The sequence below is a fragment of the Erpetoichthys calabaricus genome, chromosome 9, assembly GCF_900747795.2.
Source record: "Erpetoichthys calabaricus chromosome 9, fErpCal1.3, whole genome shotgun sequence".
Taxonomy (NCBI): domain Eukaryota; kingdom Metazoa; phylum Chordata; class Cladistia; order Polypteriformes; family Polypteridae; genus Erpetoichthys; species Erpetoichthys calabaricus.
In genome coordinates this window covers 47,532,762-47,551,316 of record NC_041402.2, presented here as the reverse complement: position 1 = coordinate 47,551,316, position 18,555 = coordinate 47,532,762, and the positions used below count along the sequence as shown (strand labels likewise).

The following is an 18,555-nucleotide window of genomic DNA, read 5'->3' as shown; positions in this document are numbered from 1 at the left end:
ATCACATGATTTTGTATAATCTATGCAATAAAATGTATGTATAAAAAGTATACATTATACAATGTTCAAAAATAAAGTCACAGTGAAAAAAATCTTTTAGTCACTGGTGTTTAACTCTCTTTTACAGTCTTTAACTCTCTTACAGTACTACTTATTGCACTCAATCCCTCTCACAATTGCCTACCAGGTGTGTCTCACTGATCATGTGTTTCCCATTATATTGACCGTACACGTGTTATATGATCTGAATAAGAAGTAGTACTGGCTTGTCATTTATTGACTTTTAAACTTTTGAACATTTTTAAAACTTTTAAAAATTAATAATTTAAAACAGAACAGTGAATATGCAGTGTTAAATTTAAAAGTAGATTTTATAAGCAATATAAAGAGAAGAGTAACTTCCATGAAAGAAAACCAGCCAATCTGGATGCTTAAATAAAATAATTAAAGTCACAGTAAAGAAATTATCTTAAAAACAGAAAAAACTACTGGTGTAAACCCGTAAATATCAAGTCTGCAAAGGAAAAAAAATACACTGTAAAAATTATTGAAGATATAAAATAAATAAAATAGAACAAACAATGAATCTGAAAAATGTTACTTCAAAGCAATAATTGGTGAAGCAGACACTGACAAAGGATTGAAGAATGGATTACAAACTGATAAGTGGGAAGACTCTAAAACAACTGTACATACTTTGTCAAATTCAATAGCCTTCACAGTTCAGAGGGGAAGAGATCATGCTATTCAATTTGAAGAAGACATTAAATCCATTTAATGCTTAATGATCGGATGCTTAAAAAGGCCTCTTCATCTATAAAGTCGTTGAACCTGGGGGCCAAAAGAATGGTATGGGCAAGAACTTCACTGGTGGGAAAAAATGGGCATGTCATGATGTCCAGTTTAAGAGGCTAAAGCAGTGTGATTAGGAAAACATTATGGTGGGAAACACCACAGTTTGGTTAGGGGCATTAACCTGCCTAGGTAGACCAACTGAGACACATTTGTTTTCCCTATTTAGATTTATAATAAAGGCGTGCTACTTTTTGAGTCTCTTATATGTTTTATTTTTATAGGAAAAAAACAACTTTTTGAAACCTTTTGAAGTCTTTGATACTATCTGGGTTCAGAAATCACCTAACATACCCTGCCACAGGCCACAGTACAAACATAATTTACACTTGCCAAAATTCTCACTTAAAGAACTGTAATTCAAAAGACTCAAGGTTTATTAGAGTGTAATTCATTTTACAGAAGGAAAAAAAAGTTCAACAGAGACAATAAAGCTCAAACTCAGTTTAGTCTGACATTGCCTATAATTTCAGCTACAGCACTAGTGTCACCTTGACATGACAATAAATTATCTTTATGTGTCCTCCACTTCATTTAAGAGTTCTGATTAACAATGTTGTAGAAACAAACTGCATTGCTATGACAATCGAGGTTTATGATATAAATGTGGAATTAAACCTAAAATGTTATGCTTATTTATTTCATAATGAATATTAAACACAATCAGACTCTGAAATATAACTTACCAAAAGAGACATCTCCAAAGTTCAAAGAAGGCAAATTAAAATGAAATGTGGGGCCCACAATGCATCCTCTGTGAGTGAAATAGGAACATCTATGAACACTGAAGCACGTATAAATAAAGAGCAACCACAGCAGATACAGTAGCCATATATCAAGTACAGGTGTAAAGGTCATCTCTTTGGTATGTAAAATTGAAAATAGCTCTTATTAATAACATTAATAAAGTCCGCATTTCCAAATAAAAATCAAATGAGAATCACAGACTACAAAAATGCAACATATTTTTCAAATACAAAATGGTTCTGTCTTGTTCAGTTTTTGCATTATACCATTCATGATTACTAACATTAGAACTGAAAGCATTTAAACAGCACTACAACACATTACTCCTAAATGTAATAGTTCCTATAAGTGTAATATTTGTAACTAGCCAACCCGCAGCGTAGCATACGCCGCATAATTCCTGAACGACACAGTTGTCCAAATGGGGTGGGTTTGTGGATACCACTGTGAGTGAATGAAAAGATAGACCTCTGGAGAGAGCAACATATAACTGTCCGTGACTGAAAGCGGGATCGTCTGTGGCGAAGAAGGCCACGCTGGTGAAAGTTACTTCGTCGGTAGGGATAAGTGTCAGTACTTGTTCATTAAGGTGTAGCGAGTCTTTGTTGTTGACGCTTAATATAGCTTGCGTACTGAGATGTTCCGGAGTCACAGCTGAGAAACACTTTTTTAATGACTTTTAAGCACAGGGGAAAAGATGAACATGTGAAACATCCGTAATGTAATAAGCCACCAAGAAAAGTAACATTGCAACAATGCTATCTACGACCCGATCTCTGTAAACAGAAGTGAAAACAAAATCGAGCCCGGTGTATTCTTTAACTGCCTTGTGGCGCTGTAGTAGTGCTGCTACTTTGCAGTAAGGAGACTGTGGAAGATTGTGGTTTCGCTTCCCGGTTCCTCCCTGTGTGGATAGCGCTTTGAGTACTGAGAACACCGCTATATCAATGTAACGAAGTATTAACAGGAAATTGTCTTCGTGTAATAGTAAAAGGCAAATTATCCGCGACAAACAAACTGTTTTACACGCTGCATACCAAAACGCGGTGTAGTATACGCCGCATAATCACGCCGCTTTTTAAATGTTTTTTAAGCAGAGGGAAAAAAATGAACATTTGCAAAATCCGTAACGCTGCTTTCAGTAAGTACAATGCACACGCGTTTAATTTGTCGGCCACTTTTTGCCAGCCGTCTTTTCTGGTTTGGGCTGCTTTTGCAGTGTTACTGCTTGTGCATATTAAATCTTGAAATCCTTCGAGTAACTAATTAACTAACTAACACCAACCCACCCACACACACAGCTTGTGTGAAACAAATGCGCCTGTACTTTCATAATTTTGTTGCCAGCCTATAGTGGAGTCAGGCACAGAGAAGGTCAGCTACTGAGAGAGCGTCTCGACTGTTGCAGGGCCTGCATCGGTGAAGCAGGTGAGACGCTAATGAAACAGTGGCACAGGGCTTATTGGTTTTTAAAGACTGCTTCCTTCATTGTGTTTTAACCTCAGTTTTAAAGGATTGTTTTAAGGATCCCATAGGATACCCCTCGCAAACTGTTTTAGACGCTGCATTCAGCAATTCACATCCACGACAAACATGCCTCTTCTTACATGGTCCTGCCACATCCACCCTCGTTCTCAAAGCATACACACCGCCTGGTCATGTGCCCGCTCGCAAGAGCAACTCACAGAGACCCGCCCACCAACTCTAAGACCATGGCGTGTAAAATAGTTTGCGATGGTGGTGCGTGCGTCATAACCGAAAAGAATAATGAAAAGTCAACGTGGCTCAGAGGTGCATGTGGACTCCTAGCACAGACAAAAGCGACTTACGGGGTGGTCGGTGAGTTGTTGCGTCCGGGCACATGAGCAGGCAGTAGGAATGCCTAGAGAGCGAGGGTGGACGCGGGTCGGGGAATAAGGATTGTTGGTGGGTGGGGAAACGTTTTCCGTGTTCCTGCAGGACCATTTAAGAGGACGCATGTTTGTCGCGGATGCAGTGGACGCGGGCTGGGGAATAAAGAGTGTTGGTGGGCGGGGAAACGTTTTCCGTGTTCCTGCAGGATCATCTAAGAAGACGCATGTTTGTCGTGGATGTGAATTGCTGTATGTAGCGTGTAAAACAGTTTGCGATGTTGCACGCGGTCGTGCGTCATAGCCGAAAAGTCAACGTGGCTCAGAGCTGCATGTGGACTGTAGCCCAGACAAACAGAAATGACGGCGTGTTTTCCGAGGCGTCGTGTCCGAGTTGGTGGGCGTGGCTCTGCAAGTTTTTGTCGTATCCAATGGTCTTAGAGTTGGTGGGTGTGGCTCCTTCCTGCGTGCTTTCATGGGTGTCTTGCCCGCTCTGGCGGCGGCTTAGAGAATTATATATATAGATGTGTTAAAAGTAATACTTATTTATTGCATATCTGACCAATGTCTTTACCCAAGGCAACTTTCAACATAATACAATGCAACTGTGTACATGATTACAAATAGACCACAAAGAGGTTCCATGCAAAGGGTCATAAAGTGGAATTGGAAAGAAGTTGCAAGGGCAAGCTTATGGTTAAACTTCCAAAAGCCTGTTATGATTCCTTGCACTATAAGGAAGTTGGCAAAAATGTTTTGCAAAGTGCATTTTAAGATAATTGTGGAATCTAAGACACAGGACCTAAAGTTCATCCTTGAATTTCGATGTATAGGAGGCAACTGAATAAGAATACTCTCCTGCAGTTGTAATTTCTCTTGTACTGAAAACAGAGTCAGGCAAACTAAGGCTGAAGGTGATTTAAAGTTGTATGAGTTTTCATTCATGTGAAAGTATTAAAAAAATAATAATAATAATTTTACAGACTGTGATATTGTGTACATAACTACACTGCAGGCTTTAGGGTTTAGCTTGCCTATTTATTATATTCCAAATCTTCTAACATAAGTAAAAAGTTTAAAACTCAGACAGGAGTAAGATACAATCTAATACATTTAAAAAGTTGTTTGGTGAAAACAATTAATACTTTCCCTGCTGAGAGCATACAAATATATCTGTAAAATCCCTGAACACTCAGACATGAGGAGTTGATCCTGAGATATTTATAATGTGTCTGTTTTTTGATGTCTTTGAATATTTAAAAAGATAATATTGATTTTTTTGTTGTACCTGAAAGTGACACAGATGTTCTGTGAACTGCCATCTACAGAAAAGTAGAAATCTTCTTTGAAGACTCCTAAGATTTTGGAACACAGTTCCACTTGGATTGCTTGAAAGCCACCAGGATGTATAATGCCTTTACTTGGGTTAAAAGAGAAGCAGGCGCCCACAGCAGAGTCAGGAGGTACAAGACAGAAGACAGCACTAATAAACCCTTTGTTTGTCAGGAGAACCTAAAAAGACAAAAGGGTATAAGTAAATGAATAGCGATGACTCAATTCTTTTTTTTTTCAATATACCGGTAGTTTATTCGTATAGAGCACCTACACAGATTTATAAACATCATAAGGTAACAGTGAAGCACATAAACTTATATTACCTGTATTTACATACAGGATCACATACATAAAGTTAAACTCAAGAAGTTAAAACTAATGAAAAATCTGAAATGCATGTAGTTTTTCAGTTTCAAATTGCATAATATGCTTTGGGAATGCCTTCTTATCATATATTAACAATGCCCATTTTCACATAAATTAAACAGACAATGTTTTTGTAATTAATAAATGAAAACATGTAAAAGTAAAAAATGAACACTGCATTAGTGAAAGCAAACTAAACCAACACCTCATCCAATAAAGACTCACCTGAGAAAACACCATGGTTTTAACATTCTTATTTTTTATCAAGTCATCAGCTTCACCAGTTTAATCACATGAACAATTAATGTTGTGTATTAACAGCTAATTCTAAATATCTACTAATACAAGGATGAGAATCTCCAAAATTCAAATAGCAAAAACAAATACAGCTAAAAGGAAGTCTTTTGAAAATCTTATGACAGTAAATACATTCACATTTTAGAAGCATACATTTAATATAACTTGGCATGCACATGGGCTTTTTGAGTGCCTTGCAGGGACTAATATTAAGAGACATACGGGGGACTGAAAAGCATGTTGCACCATCTATTACTTTGGGTTCATTTTCTATTCCAAACTCAGAGGAAGTCCTGCCAGAAGACTGGCGTCATACCCAAATTCACATCAACCACCCTTTCTGGCGAAGAAAAGGATAATAAAATCCAAAGACAGAAATTCGCTGTCAGTTGCCCACCAACACTCCTGAGGATGTTATTGTTCCTTTAACTGGCACATGAGACGTGCTTTTAAATAAGTAGAGCTATCATCTATCAAATGGGGTTTTCCTGACTGAAAATGCATGAAAACAATGTTGCTAAAACTCAATACTGTACCAACATATAATTTAGCAAATATGATTCACATAAAATGAGGCAATGTCCCTAAAAAGCATTTACCTCCTTGAAGGGTTTCCCATTTCATTAATACACAGCATTTAATTACAGGGGACATATTTTTGATTTTTCTGACATCGACCAACAAAAAAATGTCAAAGTGAAAATGGATCTCTGAAAAGTGATCTCTGAAATATTATACACAGAGTAACTGATAACAATAGTATTCACCCCTTCAAGTAGAAACACCTTTATCAGCCATGACGCCTTGTGTCTGTGCGGACAGGTGATCAGTTTTGAATAGCTGAACAATTCATTTTTCCCTCATTATTCTATGCAAAACTGCTCAAGCTCTGTCAGGTTGTATGGGGATCAAATTGTTTTCTTCTTCTTTTGTGTTTTTACAAACTTTACATTTTAGATTTTTTTTACGTTATTTCTGAGAAGCTTGTTATAAACAGTATGTTAATGAAAAACAATTATATAACCTTAAGAGTTGCTACCTCATAAGTGTGCATGGATCCAATAAACATATGTCCCACATCCACCTCATCAAAACTGAAAGTGAGCTTTGGTCCAATGCCCTCCCCTTTAATTCTGAGCAGAAGTCGAGATTCTCGACCTGCAAAAAACACAATGAGATCTGCTTATGAAGTTTTGTATTAGAAGAAAACACTGTTTCATAAAGTAAACAACAGCTTTACTAATGCTTTTATAGTATACCTGTAATATCACAATAGATATTTTGCTGGTAAACCTTTTCTTCTTTTGGTTTGAAAAAAATATTAATTTCCACGGTAGAGTTTGGCCAGATTTCACCTTCCTGAAATCAAAAAATAAAACAGGTTTACTCACAAGTAAAGAGGATCATTTCACCTTAGGGGAGCATTGCATCAATTGCACATTCTCACTGTCAGGCAACAGAGAAAGGCTGTTGGCTTCCCATAGATGTAGACCTGATCCCTCTTTCCATGGTCTAACCCTCCACTTTATATGCTTTCAAAATTTTCTCTTCGTCTTCTTTGTTTAAAGAAATTGACGTTTATTGAATTTAAAATCAGGTAAAAGTGTAGGAAACATGAAACTTCCTCAGAGACACAATGTAGGCAAAGCTTGCTAACTACTGCCTGGAAAAATAAGGATGACGAAGCATTTCCTATGATGTACATAGAGGAATACGCACAAATTGGGAATTCATGATGTATTTGTGGCTGTATACTCATGCTGTCCTTTTGGTTAACTAAAGGACCCGTGGGGATGTTGTGGTTTGAATATGTTAATCAGAACTAAATGAATGAAAATCAGAAATTAAATTACATCACAATTTTAGGCAAACATTTGTCTTAAATAAAACATTAGCGAGAAAATGTTTATAGAGATTCCTCATCAGATCTGGATGAGTATTCAGCAATCTTTACCACCTTTGTCAAAACATGTGTGGACAACTGTGTGCCTTTAAAACTAACCCATTCATTTCTCAAAGAGAAAACATGGATCACCAGTTGTAATCATAAGAGAAGGCATACACTGTGATATTTTAGCTTGAGTTGTGAGCTTCCAGGTGGTTCTTCAAATAGAGACAAGACTGTGAGAAATTTGTTGAAGGTCACAGTGTCTCTCCTGGCAAAATATGAAAAATGTTTTGATGCTGAGTAACCTTATGTGCTCCTGATGGTTTTTGACATGTCCAAGAAAAATGTACTGTTTGCTTTAGAGATCATATAAACTGATCCTGCATTTCAGTTCCAATGAACAAATCATAAAACACGACTACAAAACATTTGTGGATCCATGAGATGGAGGACAAATTGATTGAGTTGTGGCAATTGAAGCATCCACTGTATGATATTTCTTCCAGATATATTATCAAGAGATCTTCAAAGAAATGCTGAGAAACACTGCCCAGCAGCTAGACTATAAGTATCTGGTATCTTAGCATAACATAGTCTACTAGTCATAACATATAGGCTAATCAGGCGAATACTTTTAGCACAGCTTAGTTTATTTAGTGTACTATAACAAAAGACATAACAAAATACCACATGATTCTTCTCAGTTCAAATTGTGTGTGTACTTAAGAGTCTTGCACAATTGTTTCACTATGCAGTCTTGCATAAGAATGTTCAAAAGGCTTCCAAGAAAAAAATGTAAAACTTTAATTATTATAATTGTTTACCTATTAATGTATCATTATTGTCATAATATGTTATTTACCCGATTAGGCTTTTATTTTAAACAAGTGGACAACTGTTGAAAACTTGTACTTAAATGGATATTACAAAATATTTCAGTGCAACTAAACCAGAGATGTGCTGGTTAGAAGATGGTGTTTCTTGACACTTATTCTGCATCTAATTACTCTTTCAACAGTCATGTACATTACAATAAAAAAGTCAAACTGTGTAAAAACATAGCCAGAATAATGTTGTCTGTTTTTAAGCAAGTATTGTATTTTTTTAGATTTATAAGTCTTATGGCTACATACTGCAGGTTGAAGGGAGAAAACATCATCCACAAAGGCAATATTCTCATCCTGTAGCATTCTTAGACGATGCTGGAAACTTCGATGCAGGATGGAGATTTTCTCTCTTATTGAGGGATCTGCATTGCATTCTTCTAAAAAGAGCTCCATCTCAATCTCTTCCTGCTGTTGCAGATCTAATGAGGATCTATAAGCAACAAAAACCAATAATCTATGTGAGATTATGCAATGCCCTTTCAAATCGGTGGTTATAATTTTTACCTGCTACATTTAATTAGAGAATGTCTATTAAATTAGGATAAAATGATTGAAAAAGAACAGAACGTATACTTAAGCTTTCAATATTACAAAAGGACAGGCTTTATGGTGCCATATAATAAGACTCTAGCTGTTAGGAAAAAGAAAGATCAGTTAGATCTATGGCACCAAATATAAGTCCATGATGTAGGTCATGTTGGACTGACTTCTTGGGTGTTGACTATCCGTTTAAATATGACCTGTGAATAAGGACTACAAGGACACATGGGGGGAGTAGGCACAGATCTAGGGGGATGGCTGGACTTCTGGAGAGCAATTCTGACCTTGCAACAGAGTACAGAAATGTCCACAAAAGTGCTTCAGACTGAATGTAAATCTGAACTAGTTAGGTTAACAGGTCAACTGTTCAAGTAGCAGAAAACAAGAATACAGACAATTGAGACATAGGTACATAAAGTGAAAAAAGAAGTGTTTAATGGTTTTACATTGGTGGGAAGAGTGCTAGCCACCCCAATACTTTGACGGCCACTTAAGGCAGAAAAAGTAAGCCATTACTGTAAATTTTGTCTGACAGTGTGGTTTCAAGTACTGTGCGTCTAACTGAACCATGTCCTTAGTGTAGCTCAAAACAATTTAGTTATGTTTATTTCATACTGTACATGTTTCCTTTTGCATACCAATCAAATGAAACCTTAAGTTTTACTTTATATACAGTAACATTTTAGAGTGAATATTACATACATTGTTAAGGTAGTTTGAAGAACAACCCAAAAACAATCAAGCCTCAAACACATAAACAGAGATTCACTTTTTTGCACTTTTTGCTTTTGCAGCAAATATCATGGCCTCAGCTTTGTTCAGGGTATCCCTTGAGGTTTCTTGCATGGTTGAAGCAGTTATTTTTTCATGGATTACTTACACAATTGATTGAATGTATTTTTCCAAAAAAAAAAAAACTTTACTTTTGCACTTTATTCACAAAGCATTGCATGGCTTGACCTTATATATAAATGTCTAAGCATAAAAGTATGTGTATCATCAGTCTGTCCGGCCCTGAAGTGCGAGGCTACAGCATGAAGCTCAAAGAACTGGCAAGGAGGCCCCAAGTTAATGAGTCAGAAGAAGAGAGAAGTACAAGGCTACAGCATGAAGCTGAAAGAAAGCGTCTCCATTGCCAAGGAAGGACAAACAAGAGAGAAACTTGCTTAGCCGCTGATAGACAAAGGGGGCGAGCATGTCCGCAAAACGAAACCGCCGACTCTTCATTTCAATTTTTTTTTCTGACAATTGCAATAGTTTCTAGGAGCCCTGGCTTTTTACAGCACGGGCTTACACAACTAGTATTAAATAAAAGCAGATTAAGGAGTATACTTACTGTCAAGCAATGAACTATTAGTAAGAGTTGAAGTAGCAACTCTAAGCAAATGTGTTCTTTTAACCTTATTTAAAAATGTTTACTCAAAATTGGTGTACCTGATAGAGATATTTTCCATAAGGTTTTGAAAAAGCCATTAGGATTAATCCAGTGTCACAGAGAAAAATATACTTCATTGAATAAATAATTAGACAAACATGTTTTCGTTTACAGTATATTAAAAATAAATGGTTAATCTTTTTAAAACATCTGCTAAGCATCAGTCAAAAAACAAAGTGTAAATGTGCACACAAACAAAAACAGCACCATGCTGCTAGGAAAAAACAGAGTTTGGGTTTTCTAACATGATCAGAATAGCTGATGATTTGAGCCAGGTCTCCTTCTGTAGGAGAAAATGGCCAACATGGCAACATGCATGTTCATACCCAACAAGATGTCAAAATCCTAAGAACAATGGGAGATACAAGATAAGCAAACAGTGGAAAAAAGAAGCACAGAATGCCACGGAAATATTGCCAATTGCATGACACACCCTAAAATATAATCATGTCCTCTATTTTGCTGTTATGGTGTCTTTCACATTCATTTTAACTTCTTATGCCTCATGATCACTACGCATAACATTCTGTATGGTTGTTGCGAGTACTATCTAATGGAAAACGTAAAAACTAGTGCTGTCATGCGATCAAAAAGTTTAATCGCGATTAATTGCATGACTTTGTGTAATTAATCGTGATTAATCTCAAATTTATTCTTTTTTAATGTTGAAATTTTACCACAAATATTTTTAAGCACAATCAAGCCATATTAAGAAGAATGGACACAATATAATGGCATATAAATGTACTTCACGTATTCAGGTAACTGGAAGAAGAGGAAAAAAAGACAAAACTTCAAATGTGAGGAGGCTTTATTCACTCATACTCTAGGGCTGTGTGATGCTGAACATAGAAAACAAACAATTGGGCTTATATTGTAAAACAGAAGATGGTGAAGGTTTGCTTGAACTTCATTATATAGGCTGGGTCATCCTCTGAACTCTCCATCACCCGAGACAGATGGCATAAGTGGGCAGCACCACTGAACATGAAACAAAGTTCTCTCCTCCAAGGAGTTCAGTAAAGTATCTCCCAAAATCAATTCAATATCAATTAAATTGTGAGGGCCTTGTATGCATTTGTATTCACTCATACTGTACATAAAAAAATACCAAAACAGCTGTAAGATAGACTTGAGGATTACATAGAGGTAGTCATACTTAACTATAACTGGACTTCATTAGGTCTGCACAGTGTGACATTTTTTTTAACCGAATTTGCAATTAAAAAACATTCTTTGTGGATGTACTGTAATGTAATATCACAACATTCACAGGACAGCATAGGCAACGAGTTGAGGATGGCAAGCCCCCCTCCCAATTCCACGCTACTACTGTTGCGTCATGTGAGGTGGCGGCCCCTGCCAATAAATGTCTCATTATCTGACACAAAAAACGCACCAGTTTAACGCACAGTAACTAAAAGATTCCCCAGTCTTTTTTATGATCAATCCAATGTTTTGCAGGTACTGTACTGATAAGCATCGGGAGAAATGTTGGCAGGCACAAAGCCGTACATTACTGGAAACCCGATTTTAAAATGGAATAACGTATAAGCATAGCCTTTCAGAAAACAAAGTAAATAAAAAAACCACATGGCATGTCATCATTTGTGACCGCTGCTAATGACACACAAAAAATAAAAGTTAATGAGGAGGTTCTTAAAATCAAAGTAAACACTGCGTACTGTATCGCAAAAGACGAACATCCCTTCACACATTTTGGCCGACTCATATTTACTACATTAAAATGGCATAAATATCAATCCGACTTATGCTAAAGGATTGGTCAAATATCCAGCAGTATTAAAAAAGATCTTGCCGCTAAAGTAAGAGACTCCACACTCCCACTATGTGTATTTAATGACCGACGGAGATGCACATTTTTCAATGGCAGCGTGCGAGACTGCTAGAAGATAAAAAAAAAAAACCCGTGTGTTTTACCTGCAGGGCTCAATGCCTTCAGCTTCTGAAGTTTCTCCAGCTCAGCAATTGTTGGCATGACCACGTTAGTTTTATGTAGGGCTAGTGCATCTCTTAGTGGTTGTTCGTTTCTTCGCACACGCTTCACCATTTTCAGAGTGGAGTTCCATCTAGTCGGCACATCTTGTAAGAGTGTCTCAGTCTTCATGCCATGCGCGACTTGCTGTTTCTCAGGTTCTGCAGTATTTGATGGACAGTGCTTGAAGTGCCCCACCACCTTTCGGCATTTGGAAAGTACGCCTTCAAATGCACTATTTTCAGTGACACTGTGACAGAACGTTGAATGCTGTGCGCGATGCATGGCAAGTGTTCGAAAGGCAGCTGTTTCACCGCTGAAATTAAATTTTGTGCACTATCTGTACTGAGTGCGCTTACTTTATTCTCAACGTTCCACTGCTTTGCTACATCCATAAAATGTTTGACACGAGTTTCGGCATGATGTCTCTCCGATGTTTTCATGACCGTCAAAGCATGTGAATGCAGTTTCCACTGTTCGTCGATATAATGGGTTGTAACCCAAGGTAGGTATGATTTCTAAGTGATGTCCAGTAGTCATCAGTAAGGTCGACCGTCTCCGGGATCTCCAACTCCTTAGCTAGTTTTACCCTCTCTGAATAATACAGCTCGTTTATACTAGTTACGACTGTGGCTCTTGGGGGTAATTCATAAGTTGGGTCGTTGGACTCGATCCGAATTATGTCGCACAGACCTTCGTCCTACACTATGTTAATTGGCCTGTATGCTGTGGCTATCCATTTAGCAATTGCTACCGTTAATTTGCTGAAGGTTGACACGTCCTTTGGTTTGTGCCAAACACTGTCAAGCGTGGTCTGCCGCATAATACCCGTGCTAATGCTATTAGTGTAAAATGAATGCTTGACTTGCATGTGATATTGTAGGCTGCTTGTACTCCGGTGATAACTAAACTCGGCTTGACAGTAACTAAACACAACCGTAATTTTATCGAGTGAGCCGTCGGGCAAGTTTTGAAACTGAAGTTCCCATTTAATGCACCTTTTTCAATCGTTCAACAATTAGGAATATGGAGTGACTTCTACGAGAAATAACTTGGCTAGAGTGACATGCATTCAGTTTGCAGGCTCAGCTTGAACTACGGGACTTTCGTAGGGTCAAAAAGTACCTGCGTCAACGGCACTTATTTTTTCAATGGCGTTATTAACGCGTTAACTTTGACAGCCCTAGTAAAAACACTACCAAATTAAACTTAAACGTTGAAAAAAGTATTTTCCTGATTTAAAAAAAATATGTGTGATTATGCCGATTTTTAATATTTATCAAAGAGCTTGGAACAAGAAAAAAAAATCAATAGTCATGGCACGTAGTTTATATGAACGGATTTCATGAATTGGCCCCAGGTCCACATTACAAATGCTAGCAGGGTGAGTGTGCTCCAGCCTGGTTGATTAGGTATCTGTAGGCTGGGGTGGGTTACCTGACCACCATTCAGCAAAGTTCCTGCTTGTGCTGTTTTTCAAGAACTGTATCAGATGATTCATGTGCAGTCTTATATTTTATGTTGCTCAAGTGGTTTCTTAGCTGTACTCTGCAGTAAAAGTTATTGTTGTAAAATTTATTTGCTACTGTTGATATTCCTGGTAATACTGACATAAGGGAATATGTCTCTTTCAGGTCAATTATATCACCTACAGTGTCCTTCAATAAAGTTACAATTTCGACATATATGTTGTGTGTAAAATGTCTTAAATATCCGAGGCATGACTTTAGTGAGTACGTCTATATTTCATTATTGTGCTGGCACAATGGCTGGTTTTTGTCCCCCCAAATAACGATGTCCATGTGTATGAAGTCAAGTCAAGTCGGGGAGCATGTACTGGTACAGTGCGTTGCCGCACCCACTACACGACGAAACAATTCGGGATCCCAGTTGGCAACTCCCCAGGTAGACACGCGGTCCAGTCCCACCCTCCGGAAGTGACCCTCTATCTGCCACAGCCAGGTGTTTAGTGGCCTGGTCCAGCCACTCGGGTCCCCAACAATGAAGATCTTATGAGCTGGATCACCCTCTGGGAAATGCGCCACATAGCCGTAGTGCCGTAACTGACACTCCCTCACAATGCTGGTAATGTGCCTCATTCGGGACTCCATGAGCAACCGCTCATTTGACACAAAGTAAAACCAAAGGTACCCAAGGATTTTCCATAGAGACACAGTACCAAAGGAGTCCAGACTTCGTCTCAGGTCACTGGATAGCGTCCATGTCTCGCAACAATATAGCAAGACAGGAAGCACCAGGACTCTGAAGACTTGACCCTTCGTCCTTTTGCATAGATATCGGGAGCACCACACATCCCTTTCCAGCAACCTCATGACCCCTCATGCTCTCCCAATCCATTTACTGACTTCATAGGAAGAGTCAACAGAGACATGAACGTCACTGCCAAGGTAAGTAAACTTCTCGACAAGGTCGACACTCTCACCACAAACAGACACACTGCTAATGGCTGTGCCCAAGAGGTCATTAAAGGCCTGGATCTTGGTTTTTATCCAGGAACCTCGCAAGCCCAAACACTCAAGACTCCTCGCTCAGTCTCTCGAGCGCCCCAATCAGAGCCTCCATTGACTCCGCGAAGATCACAGCATCGTCAGCAAAGTCAAGATCCGTGAATCTTTCTTCACCAACAGATGCTCCATAGCCACTGGACCCCACGACCTTGCCCAACACCCAGTCCATACAAGTACTGAACAAAGTAGGAGTAAGAACACACCCCTGATGAACCCCAGAAACAACTGGGAGCCTCCACTCTGCACAGCACTCACAGTACAAGTGTACAGAGCGGCCATTATATCCAGCAACTTCAAGGGGATCCTGCGAACCCTCAGGTTGTCCCACAGGGCAACTTGATCAACTGAGTCGAACACTTTAAGAAAATCGACAAAGGCTGCATGTGTATGAAGTGATTAATTATTATTAATGTTTTTTACACTTCAACAAAAGCTTACCCTGGAACCTAAAGGGTCAATGATGCTACACAATTAAATTGTGATTGATTGATAGAAATCTATACATTGGACTATATAAGAAAAAAATGATTAAGTTAATATCTGACTTGTTTGTATTGAAATCAGCTAAATGTAAAACTATAATAATTATAGCATAGACTTTTTAACAACTGCAGCTTGATGAAAAATAAGCCATTGAGATCCATAAATAGTTGTGAAGAACATATTAGGTTTACCAAGAGGAGACTGAATATATTGCAGTATTTTCTTGCGGAAGGCAGGAGGGAACACTATAGAATCAAAAATATTACAGACCTGTACTTCAGTTGTTCTTCATCTTGTGGTGTGGCAAAAGCCATCCATTGGTAACGAACTATTACATCACTCCTATTACTAATGGTGACAGAGCGCTGACTTATCATTGACAGATAGGTCTTCTCAATTATGACAGTGTTTTTACTTAGTCGAACATTCAAATCTGATGCTGCCCCATACAGGCTAATATATATGTCTTCACCTAAATAACAAACAAGACAAATGAAAATGCATGAAAAACAGTGTTTCTCATTTCTTAGTAATTGTAAATTAAAAGTAATTTGTGTGTGAGATTTAAACACTACTCACTTCATGTATTTTTAGCTTTTTTACCCCACTAATAACAAGCACTGAATTATGTGACATTAAATTAATCTAATATATTGCATATTCATTAAAATTAAAAACAGAATACAAATGGAGGAGAGGAGGTGGTTGTATAATATACAAATAATATGATGAAAGATAAATTTTACATTAAACGCTGTTAATTATTTTATAAGATTTTACTGATAAGTAAAAAACGTAAAATTATTTGCCTTAGTTTCTGCTTTTACATCCACAAAAGCTGAAATTACCATAAGGGTATATAAATGTTTAAAGCCACTGTATACCTAGAATGAGAATTGATGCTTGATATTCTAACATCTTCAAATCACTACCCGCTATACAGTAAATATTACAGACTGTTACTGTAGTGCAGCGCTCCTCTTTTTATTTCAGTAATACAGTTAAATACAAGTGTGCTGTATTTTTGAAATTAGGAACATGGGATTTTCGGAAGCAACACAATCGTGCATTAAAACATATTATCAGTACAAAAGGATAATATATACCTGTATCATAGTGTAAAACCAGCTCTCCACTGTGATCCCCATTCACCTCAGGAAAGAAATCCACCGCCACCTGCATACTCTCTCCGATTCCTAAATTACTAATTTTTGGGCTGACAGAGAAAGGGCTAGAATTGAGAAACAAAATGCAGAAAAGGACAATCCTTCATTACTTGAAGCTGTTCATTTGCTTGTCAACAACATATGAAACCTAAGTATGAGCAGCATTTTCAGGAGTGAGCATTTCAGTATTTTTATTTAGACAGAAATATTTTGCATAAAAAATTAAACCAGCACAACACAATAGGTAATAGCACTGCTATGTGATTCCTCCAGAATTCAAGCGTTACATGCTGACTTTTATAGTGGCTCGCCATATTCCAAATACATACATGCTAGGTTATTTAGTGACTGTAAACTGATGCCTGTGTGAGTGTACTCTGCAAAGAATTAGATCAAGGGAAAGTACTCTTTATGCAGACCAAAGAGAGAAAGACAAATCAACAGTTTGTAAAGTTCCTTTACATAATATGTTTAAACAGTTTGACTATTGCAGGATCTCACTGCAGGTTGCCTCCTACTATGCCTTCAGCTGTGAGTACAGTGTCTATTATGCACCAGAGGCTGCAAGAGGGGTCTATCATCTGGTTGTTCATGTTATTCTGAGGGTAAAGTTCAAGTAATAGCATGGATTTAACACAAGAAGGTGTAAAGGCCATTCTTGTCAGTAATACAGTCGTTAGAATTGGCAGACGTTTACTAGCAGGTACGTAGAGGCCAGGACAAAGAGAAAGCCACAGACAATAAGAAGAGAGAGGTGCTTCAGGTTGTTTCTGGATGTTAGAAAACAGCCCATCATATAGTCAGGAGACAGCAGATTTTCTTTCTTCTTATAATTTCATTTGATAATTTGTTTTCCCCTTGGGAGGGACCATTTCATTTCAAAAGCATTTTGCAGGTATTTGAGGTTCTAACTAGCATTATTCCCAGACGGGACAGATGCAAAGGAATGTGGATGGGCACTCTACAGTTACAACTTACATAAATGCAGTTTTTATACTATGCTATAGTAACATCAATCCACTTGAGTATCTGTTTTTTAAGCTGCAGACTTTATATATTGCTTTATTTTTAATTCAGATGTCAACTTCATTTCCTTTGTTTTCAGTAAGTCCAGTTTTGAAGCAAAAATGTTTAGAACTATTTGATTTAATTTAGCTCCAACTACTATATTATGTGTGAACCATATTACCACCTTTACAAAATAACTTGAGACGTAATATACAATAATACAAATAAATGTGTATTATTTAATGATCCAGGTTCTTTGAATTAAAATACTGTAATGTTTAAATAACAACTTGATAAAATGTGAACACTTCAATATATCAGGAGTGGCTGTTGATTGAGTAGAAGAAGAAAATATACAAAATACACAAGCTGCATATTTGACTTTCAAATGAGTAAAAGAAGAAAATATGCAAAATATACAAGCTGTATAAACAACTTGTATATAAGATATACAATAACCCCTCTCAAGGTAAATCTTAAACAAAAAACTAGTCTATAATTGAAGTCGCACAGATGAGTTAGCAAATTCACAAATGCTTTTTAGTTTTAAAAATTTGTGCAGCACACTCCATTCGAGGTCTCAGCAAAGACTGAATGTTCCTTACAAATTTCCTTGAAAAGTAAAAATAATTTCAAAAAACTGGAGCGAAAGTGTTTCATGTGAACTGAAAGATAAAGATACTGCAATCACAGTAGGTGCTTTATACATTATATGTTCACAAACCTAAAAACACAATACACAATATTTATTTTAATGTCTCATTTGTGTTATGCATAACTATTTTAAGTAACTTTTATTAACACATTGTACATTAGTGCTTCATGGTCACATCTCAAACTGTCCACGTTTTTTGTAACTTTTGAATTATTTACTGCTGCATGCAAAAATAATTTTCCAGTGCTATACTGTAAAGGAACTCCATATGTTGGACCATATCTTCATCACAGAGCTAGTCATCCTGACTGGGGAGGTGTTTGGGTCATTTCCTCAAATGGATGCCAACCTCACAATAGGGAGGTTGTTTGGAGCACTCCCTGGTCAGTACTATAAGGTGTTTGAGAGCACATCAGATAAAGGAATGTTTGTCCTGAGAGAATTTTTGGCCATGTCCATGAGTTTCTATCCAGGGCTTGTCAGGAGAGGGAATGGCACCTGGGGCTACCAAAGGGGGGCTGC

General features: G+C 37.5%; 1 protein-coding gene across 1 annotated transcript in view; it reads right to left on the bottom strand.

Moving 5' to 3' along the window:
• hydin (HYDIN axonemal central pair apparatus protein) overlaps nt 1–18,555 on the bottom strand; it is a 365,478-nt gene that overhangs the window by 186,588 nt on the left and 160,335 nt on the right. The window lies entirely within an intron of this gene.